Here is a 10920-nt window from a genome sequence, read left to right as displayed (position 1 = left end):
GGAATGCGGGTGCCACATATTTACTAGACAGGGGGCTGGACCGGCTGGTGAACAAGATGCTTCACGACATGATCGGCATGACAATGGAAGGTTATTTCTGGATACTCATGCCCGATCGTGAGATTGCCTGTTGAACGTCCGATGGTGCGTTGCTCCGACCTGAGGTATGCAACAACGAGATCCACCTTGATCCTTGTAGGATGTGCTTGACAGTCCCCCAAAATACGCTCACTTGGGGACTTTTTACCCCCATCTATTCCAAGAATCTTCGTCAGTTGATTTAACCATAATACGGTAAATGTAAGATAAATTATAAATTAAGCCTTGAAAAATTTACAAGTTGCTAGATGTAAATATATTTTAAATTGGTTTATTAGAGTTCTTGTTCATTTAGTCAAAAGAAACAAAATAAAAGAAAGTAATTAAGATATTAAAGGTTAAATTGAAATCATATTAAAAGTGAAGTAATTATAAGGTTTTTTTTTTTTTTTTAAATTTTGCATCCCTTACAACGTTGTAATAATGGCAAGTGTGAACTTAAAGGTTAAATTGAAATTATATTAGAAGTGAAGTAATTAAAAGGTTTTTTTTCTTGTGGATCTCTTACAAGTTACAACATTGTAATCATGGCAAATGTCAACTTGATGCAGAAGATTGAGACCCAAGATAATTAAATGGTACCTTAATTTGAAGTCCATTAACAAAAAGCAAAAAACATTAATCACCTAATCCCACATTTATTTCCTAATCCACAAAGCATCCTATATGGCGATTTATTATAATATTATCATGTACAAATTTCATGTCCTTTCTCCCCACATTTTGCTCACCAGTCACCACTATCCAAATAGTTTTGACTCTAAGTTTTAATAAATGACTTTTGAATTCTGAATTGTATTGATTCTTATGTTTATTTCAAAGTCAGCAACACAAGCGAAAAATATTTTTTGGTGGTAAATAAAAAATTTGAATGAAATTAAAACTATTTTTTTTTTAAATTTAGATTTAAAGTATTAACCGATCTTTGCTTGGCTGTCACAATTTTTTTATCTGTTGTTAATGAGTAAAATTTTAAAACGTGATAGTTAAATAATCAATTCAAAACTTGCTCACATCAAGTGAAAAAAAAAAAGAAAATGCTAAATATTGAATAGAAGAATTTTGATTTTAAATTAATGGTAAAAATGACGATCTTTTTGTTTCTTGAAAAAAAAAAAATTTAAAAGCGTTGCAACGAAACAAGTATTAGAATTTTAGTTTTTCTTTTTTAAGCGTAAATTTTTATTTTAAGTGGAAACGAAGAGGGGACACAAATGCCAAAAAACGAAAAGACCAAATCACAGGCACCCATTAAAACATGCGTTGAATTTAAAATTTAGAATTAGATCTCATTGACCTCGCTTCGTGGGCCCCCACCACGCCGCTGTCTCAGACCGGAACCCACCGAACCCACTCACTAACTTTAAAATTTTTTTACCAATATGATAAAATTATCTTAATTTTTGAAACACAACTATTTTCTTTAATAGGAAACTATGTCTTTCATTAAGACTAAGAATATCCAACAATATAACATCACACAGGCATAAATACACAGACCACATTAAGTTTAAGTATAATAATATAAGATAAGACTTAAAACTGAAACTTAAGTTAGGACAACTCCTTAAGATAAGACTTAAAACTGAAACTTAAGTTAGGACAACTCCTCAACTAAACATAATACAAAATGAAAGGAGAAAAATAATTTTACCTATTAAGGGGCTGTAATTCGAGATGAAGATGGGAATGTGATTGCAGCTGCAGTCAAAGTTTCCAAGTTCTATGGTGATGTGTGTTTTGCAGAAGCAGAAGCAGTCGAATGGGGGCTGCAGGTTGCAAGGAATGCTTGTATAAAGTCTCTGATTGTGGAATCAGATGCTCAAGAGATTGTTAAGTTAGTTAACAACAATCGGGGCTGCAGATCCGAGATTTTGTGGACCATTTCAGAAGTGCAGAAAATGTTAAAGAGCTTTAGCTCAGTTTGTGTCCAATATGCTAATAGATCTTGTAATGCGATAGCCCACTCTTTAGCTAAACTAGCTCTAGAGATGCTCGAAACTTTTGTTTGGATGGGTTCATACCCTCCCCACTTATTGTACTTATTTTCTTCTTTAAGTTGAAATGAAGGTACTTCTCATTCAAAAAAATAAAAATAAAAATAAGGATAGATTTTACGGAGGGAAAATAATAATACAAAAAAATAATACAATACACCAATAACACAATACTTACTACAAAAAATAACTAAAAAACCACAAAAACCGCAACAACAATAACCGACCCTCCAAAGTATTCCCAACAAGTCTAATGATGAGCCCTCAACCCATGCCATTGGTAACACCCACCAGGTCGTCAGAATCTCGATTCAACACTATTAGAGTCATCCATTAATTCTAATACAGACATAGTCTCCCAATTCGAACAATAACACAATTTCGATCTGAACTTTGAGTTGACAACATATACAATCACAGATGATCTCAAGAGGAGCAGATAAACTACGTTCAACAATCAACAAGAAAAATAACCACCATAAAGAAAAAGGAAATAGAGAAACAGAAAATTAGGAAAAATCAAAATATAAAAATAAATAAGAGACAGAAAATTTAAATAAAAAAAAAACAAATGTATTTTTTCAAATATTATATTAAGCAATTCGTTATTATTATGTACATTTTTATATTATTTAACAAAACGATCGATATTTACAATATAAAATATACAAATTTTAAATATGGTGTAAATATATGCATAAACGAATTCATAGTATACCGAATTTATTTTTAAATATTTGGAAGTGAAAATCTTCTCACAAAAATAAGTGGCACTCGAACGCCAACTTACTCATGTATGTAAAGAAAGTGGTTCGTAATTTATATATAATTTTTGTTTTAAAATTTGTATAAAAATGTTTTCGGTGTAAAATATTTCGTTCTCAAATTAAATTATCATAAATCAAAATTAGTATAATATCTAAAGACCACAAATCTTTTATTTTATACATTTTAAAATAATATTAGTTTAATGTCTAAGATAAATTATCTTTATAAGAATACTAAAAAAAAAGATTATATTTCGTTTTTCTACACTCTTAAAATTAATATTAAAACTAAGTTAATTAAGATTTAAAAATAAAGCTATCAAAAAGCTAATCCTCTTATAAAATGGCCTAAGCGTCTCTAAAATTGTGAACATGGGCCCACACATAAAGCAGACGTAAGACATCTGTCATCCCCATAACCAAGGCTGCTGTCTCTGACTCCTTGGGACAGGTTTTCCCATCTTTTACAGGCAGCAGCAGGTTTCCCGGTCACCTCTGATCGGCCAGCGGGTCGACAAGATGCAGGATCCACGGGCAGTGGGTCTTTCTGAACCATCTCGTGACTCGTGATCACGCTAACCGACAGCTGTTCTGCCTTTTATACGGCGTCACTTCATACGCAAAGGACACGTCTACCATCGCAAACATTACTCGTCTCTTATTTTTTTTTCCAATTTTTTAAATCTAATTTTTGACCGGTTCGGCCCTTTTTAGAGACATTTGAATTACTTTTACATCTTCTCTTGAAAAACAAAAAAAAAAAAAAAAAAAATCCGAAAAAGAGAAATTCTCGCAAATTCATCGCATTACTTTTTAATAAAATTTTAAAATTATTCTAATTTACCGGTAAATAAGAAATTGTTAGCAGTACAGTGAAGAAATCTACCCCGCAATAACTCGAAAAACTACTCGCACGTGAATATTTAAAAATCTATGCCTAAACAAATAGAATATTTTCGTGTAATTAATAAAAGCATATACAAATATGCTTTATTTTCACTCAAATGAAAAGTCATTGAGTCATCCCTTTGTTTAGACAATATATAGTGCTAAGAAATCGTCCATAGTCAAGACTAAAGATTAGCGAACCAGCGAGAGAGATGCATAGAATTATATGTTTTCTTCATCAGTCGGCTACAAGCTCGATTAATTTGAAAATTTCTTCATAAATAAAAAAGTTCGTAGCAATTAATTAAAAATTTAATATCACCCAATTGTTCTGGATTTAATCTAGAAACATATAGCGACACCAACTATTGAATACGTGATTCTAAATTGAACAAGGTTATCATACGTTTGACGTTAAAAATGTGGAACATAATCATCTAATGTCAATTTTGTTTAAAAGTTTTGAGATAAAACACAATAATTAAAAGAGTGACAGTGTGACACTATTTATATTCTAAAGTTTACTTTAAACACTTTATTATTCTTAATATACATTTAATAAATTCTAAAAAGTAATTTTTATCTTGTACGTCCTTTTACATACCACCATAATCATTTATTAAATCCATATTAAGTATCGTTCTCTTTTTACACTCATAAAATATTTCATTATTCTTTAAGTAATAGCTCGTGATGCGCAAGAATGTTATAATCATTGGCTAACTTTTCTTTGTATTGGATATCTTTCTACATAAATGGCAATTTGTTCATTTTATTCAAATTTGTCTTCCCCTACAAAACTTCATTTCTTCATATTAAAATTTTCAGTTACATTGGAATAAAGAGTGTGCAGCCAGCACGATGACTTCCTAGAGCTAAGTATTTTGTTTTAAAAATGGATTCAAATTGGACGATGAAGAGGAAAAGATTTGAGATTTCATTTCTTCTACTTGGAATAGCGTGTACAAGACGAGTTTAAAGAGTAATAAAATTTTCATAAATTATATTATTATCCTCAATAATAAATTATATCAAGGTTATTTAAGTAATATAAATTTTTACTGAAACTAAAGTGTCCAAAAATATATTCGAGTGCAGATAGCCCTACATAATTAAAATTGTACCCGTAGAGTAGAATTGAGGAATATAATCTATGTTTAAAACAAATAAAGATAAATATAAAATAAAAAAGTTTCAAATGCAAGAAATTAATAATAAATAAACTATTGCCATCAACCTCTATTATGGAGCTTAATATAAAGGAACTAAGGTTCCGTTGGGGATTAAAATTGGATAGTTGTAGTTTAAAGTTATTACAGTAAAGTGTCTAGTAAATACTAGCTGTTGTATCTTAATTAATTTAATTTTACACTTACATAATGAACAATTTATTATATTTTTACTAATTTTGTTAAAATTATTCTTTAAAAATTATATTTACTGTATATTATTAACTTTTATTTCATAATTATAATTTTTTTAACAATAACTATAACTTAAAAACTATAATACTTCAATACCAAAAAGAGATTAAATGTATTTAGAAACGTTGATAGTTTTGTCAGAACAAAAGAAAAAATGACATTATGACTTTAGATAAATTAAGGTAGCTTATTAATGATTTTTTAGTAAATAAATCGGTAAAATAATTATTGAGTGTCAAAACTATTTTTTTAATCCAAGATGGTGGAATTCAACAATAATTATTATTACTTAGTTTATATATAAATATAATTTTGCCTATTTGCCTTACTGGGAAAGAAATAAGCTCCCTTTGGTTTAGAAGGTGGGGTCAGTGTAGGCGATTGAGGAAGGTGGCGGTGGGTGCAATGGTGGGGTCACATTCATGGGTCAGGCTGGTCCGGTAAGATTCGGGATAAGCCTTTAGCGGTTGACCAATAATGCCATGTCACCAAAATTTACTTGAAATGTGTTTGGATTAGATATATAGTTATCTTGTAAGCACTTTATGATAGAGTATCATTGATGGCCGTACGATTATAAAAATAAATATTAAATATGTATTTATTATTATGGTCTGATAACATCATTAATGCTCTATATTGAAATAATTTCACCATAGACACGGCTTAATAATAAACAATTAGGTATTTTTAAATTTATAAAAATCTATTTGCTTGCTCAATTCGTATCATATTTGGGGTATATTATATAGATGAAACTTGTGACATTATCTTACAATCAATTACTACGATAATGACATATCTCACAATCAATTAATAAGCTTCCTTTGCTCCCTTTGGTTTACATTTAAGTTTTAACACACACGTAAATCCTGAATCCAAATCCTAGGTAGGTAATGACACGATTGAATTCATTAGTTAAATAACCATCTCGCAATCCAAGTCAGTCACGATAGAAGAAAGCTCCAAAATAAGTAGCTACGAGGGCCAGCAACAATCAAATTGATTCGAGCAACCAAACCAAAGGGTGCCAAAAAAATCTTACGCCCTTTAACAAATAAAAAATTAGACAATGAAGAAGTTTCTTGAAGAATACGCATTTGGTGCGCAAAATAATAACGCAATGGTAAGTAAAGTAGTAACGCACCGCCCAACCAAACATCAACTCCTGTGGCACTAAGCCAAATCACACGCTAGCTTGCTCTAGAAAAATACAACAGCACGCAGCAGGCTGCAGCTAGCGCACACGTTTTCCTTTTTGCTGAGGCGATGCTACCTGCTGCCGCTGGTTTATTGCGACTTTCTTGAGGGAAATTGATTTGTGAATAACGTGTTTACGCAACTCTTTTTTGCATTCCTAGCTAGTGTGTTTTATTATTGCACAGCGTCTCAGCTTTTTATGGTGTGTTATAATACATATATTAAAATTGGTTTTGAATGTAGAGACACGCTTTAAAATTTCCAACTCGCTGCCCAACACACCTTTTTTCTTCAAAACAACGTATTATTGGTAAAATGGGGCCAATATATACTGACATACTGTGTTCAAAAGAAGTTTACAGAAATTCATTAGAAATTTTTACTCAATTCTTAATATTTATATCAAAACAATACCAAAGAAGATAAAAAAAAAAGGGGGGAAGTTATTCAGGCAAAAACCGACCTTTCAAAGTTTTATTAAAACTAGTTCTGAAAACGTGTTTATAAAAACATATTTTTAACAACTAATTCAATCCCAAAATGCCTATTTTCAAAACTAACATATTATCTTCTTAATATTTTGTTAATTATAAGACTTTAAATTTCTAAGGGACCCTTTTTTTTGTTTCAATTAAATAACTGATTAATTTTAAGGGTCCGGATACGTTGTAACTATGGTACCGTGTCACGGTTGCATTCAGTCGTTGGATGCACTTAGATGGGTGGGATTTATTGGGATCTAACGGCTGATTACAACTGTAGCACAGTACCAATTTTGCACCACAATTTTTCCCTAATTTTAATGAGTTGGTAATTTTGAACTTAGAATAATTATAAAATATTTCAAACAATTGATGAAATAAATCCATCCTTATGAAATTAAATGATGAAATATGCGAAGGACAATAATTTTTAAGGAAAGGTCCTCTTACAACAAATGTAGAAAAAATATATAACTAGTTTGAATTATACCTTCATTAATATGTTCTCATATTTCATTCAAGTCATTTCACTGAAAAAAAGATTAAGGGCCAGTTTAGGAATATTATAACTTCTAAAATAATTGTTGTTAATTGTACTGTATAAATAATCAACTGTGAAGAGAATCAGTTAAATGTTTGGTAAATTTTGTTTTCAAAAGTACTGTGAGTTTTGAAAGTTATTATGAACGTTTGGTAAATTTTACTATTAAACTGATGAGAGAAAACAAATAACTAAAATATATATAATGCATGATAAAATTTAGTTATACATATAAAAACATGTACATATGATATTTTTAATTGTGTATTATAATAATTTTTGCTAAAAATAAAATTTATAATATACTTTTTTTTTATTTTTTATCTTACAACAATTGATAATTAAATTTATAATATAGTGAAACAAATTTAATAATAATTTGACCAAGAAATTGATATTAATAAATTTATATTGATATTAATAAATTTATATTGATGAATTATAATAAAAATTTATTAAACTATTAATTTTGTTTCCAGCTTGAATAAGGATAATTTTGGGTTTAGGTAATAATTTTAAGGATATTAATGGAATTGTATTAAATAATAAAATTGATTATCAAAATCAGAATTTAAAATATTCACTTCTTTTCAAAATCAACTGTGAGAGGAGCTAATTTTAATAAAAGTGATTTTGATTTTTTTTTATTTACTAAATACTAAAATTAGTTTTTAAATTTTTAAATTTTCAAAATTATTTTTAAACTTTCCAAAAACAATCCCAAACGAGCCCTAAGGGCACAGTGGATCCACAATGAATTAGTTTTCACTTTTCAATCCTCATTCTCTTATGTGTTTGGAGTTTTATCTAATCTTATACAATATTATTTAATTCATAAAATTTTGGTAAAATTAGCTGCTCGAGAGATATGTTGTGTGCCTGTATTTAACTTTTACGACATGCCGTGAGTTCATTCGAAATTAAACGACATATCCTACGTAGTATAGGCCGACGAATGCTATATACAAAGTGTCGTCCAGTTTTATCTTGAAGAAGATCTATCATTTTATACGCTCTCACCCTGAAGTCATATCGTCTTAATGTTTCTGATTTAGACGTCATTTCATTCGTTTTTGCAGTTTATAATTGCACATGTATGGCAAAAAATTCCTTACTTATTCTTGTCTGTCAAATAAAACTGACTTGAGTTTATTACTTGTTAAATTTAAACTTATTTGCTTATTTGGGTCCAGATTCGAATGGGAGTAGATTTATTAATTTATTATCTTCTTAATATTTTGTTTATTATAAGAACTTTAAACTTCTACCGAACATGTTTTTCTTTTTATTTTCAACCAACTAACTAACTGATTTTAGTAAGCTGTCAATCATGAATTTATGGTGATTATAGGATACTGTTGTTAACAATAATAATAATAATAATAATTGGACATAAAAGCAAAATTTAATGACAAAACCTCACAATTTCACATTCTCTTGGTCTGTTGCCTCACGAATTTTATATTTGGGAAGATAAAAGCTAGTAAGCTATGACAAAACCAGGGGCAAAAAAATAATTTGAAGTGAATATCAAAATCCTATTTCGGACTGCTGGGAATTTGGTAACTTTAAACTTTAAAGTTAATTTGAGAAAGGTCTCTTTCGAAATTAAAATTAGTAGGTTTATAGTGTAGAAATTAAAATTTCAAATTTTAATAATTAATATACTAATAAGTAGATGGATTCATGAAAAAAATTATATTGGGTCTCAATAATGCCACCCTATTTTTTTTTCACACATTCTTTTGTCCTTAATTTATGATTTCATTTAAAACAGAGATTTGAGCCTTTGAGGGGTCTCATTGATAATAGAGTGGGGCCGAATAGCTCCGCTTAATAGTGAGAGTCATTGTGTTTATAGTTTAGTAATTAATTTTACCAAAATAATCGTTCATGTAGACTGTACAATCAATTTTTTAAGGAAAGTTATGTACAAGTTATAAATCGGTTTGAACTTTAAACGGTTTGTTTCCAAAAGGGAAAAACAAAAACAAAAAAAAAGTTTAAATACTTTTGTTATATGTGCTATGTTATAAACTAAAATGGGATTTTATCTCGCACTCTAATATTTTTTTAAACTTGGTTGTTGAATGGCTTTTTTTTATTGAAAATATATATATATATATATATATATATATATATATATATATATATATATATATATAGTTTTTTATAATTATAAATGTACGATCAACCCAGGATATTGCAATCTACATATTTGACTGTGGAGTAAACGGTAGACTACTGAGTGGTTCCAAATTTTTGATGACTTTATGAGAGGCATTGGATGGATTTGACACTTCAAAGTCGTTTTATTTTGAATTGTATTCATACATTTAGGACCATAATAACGATGTGATAAAAATGATGAGGGTTCATTAAGAAGAAATGATTCCTTTCTGTTATTGACTTATGGTGCGTTTATTTCATGAAAAAAGAATGGGGTGAAATAAAAATTGGTTGAGAATGTGAATGTGCTGGAATGTTATTGATGTGTTTACTTGGTAAAATAAATGAGAATGAAGAATAGTAATGAGAATCAATTTACCAAAATACTCATAATATTAAATAATGTAATTTTTATTAATTAGATACATGTATAAATATCATTATAAAAATGATATTAATTAAATAATAATATTAACTAAAATAATGAAAAAAATTAGAGGATACAAAAGTCAGTTAAAGAAATGAGAATCCTCATTCCCAATCCCTCCATAGGAATGAGATTCTCATTTTTTATTCCTAAATTGTGTGGGACTCACACATTTTATTCTCATTCTCAAATTATATTTTACCAAATAAACATGAGTTTCATTCATATTCTTTCATTCTCATTCCCTAAACCCTCAAGTAAACACGTCATTAATTCTTTGGCAGAATTTTATTGGGCTTTTCTAGGTAAGATAAACGTTGTTGGAGTTTTTACCCACATCCTTGGACTCACGGCCCAAAACCTTTCTGGGGGAACCCTGTTGCCGTGGGGCCATGATTGAGTATTGCTTGTCACACCCCTTTTATATCCTCATAAAACTCTGGGGGAAATTTCATGGGAGACAAATCATCAACTTAAATGCTAATATATTTTTTTTTTATAAAATCAAAATAATTTTGAAACAATAAAAAACTAAATTTCCTAATATTATAAATTTTATTATGAAAAATATATTTACAATTTAATTAACTATAAATATAAAAAGTGGGGTTCATGTAACCATGTTTGTGTTGTTTATCATATTATTTGTGGCTGATAGTTGGTGAAAGAAAGTATCTTGTGTACATGTACAAGTAATTTTGATGGCACTGTAGGAGTTCATACGAGATATCTCGGAGTGGAATCCTTATTTAATTAAGAAAATGATTGCCGCATGCCACCTGTACTTTGTGGATCATCTACATACCGTAGTTATTGTTCAATGATAATACCCTAATAGGAAGGTGCTGGTATTTATTAAAATAGCGTAGACTTGACAGTAGCAAATTTAAAATCATACGAATTGCAATTTAATAGTAACATTTATT

This window comes from Citrus sinensis, chromosome 9 (assembly GCF_022201045.2).
Source record: "Citrus sinensis cultivar Valencia sweet orange chromosome 9, DVS_A1.0, whole genome shotgun sequence".
Taxonomy (NCBI): Eukaryota; Viridiplantae; Streptophyta; class Magnoliopsida; order Sapindales; family Rutaceae; genus Citrus; species Citrus sinensis.
This window is presented reverse-complemented; position numbering follows the sequence as displayed.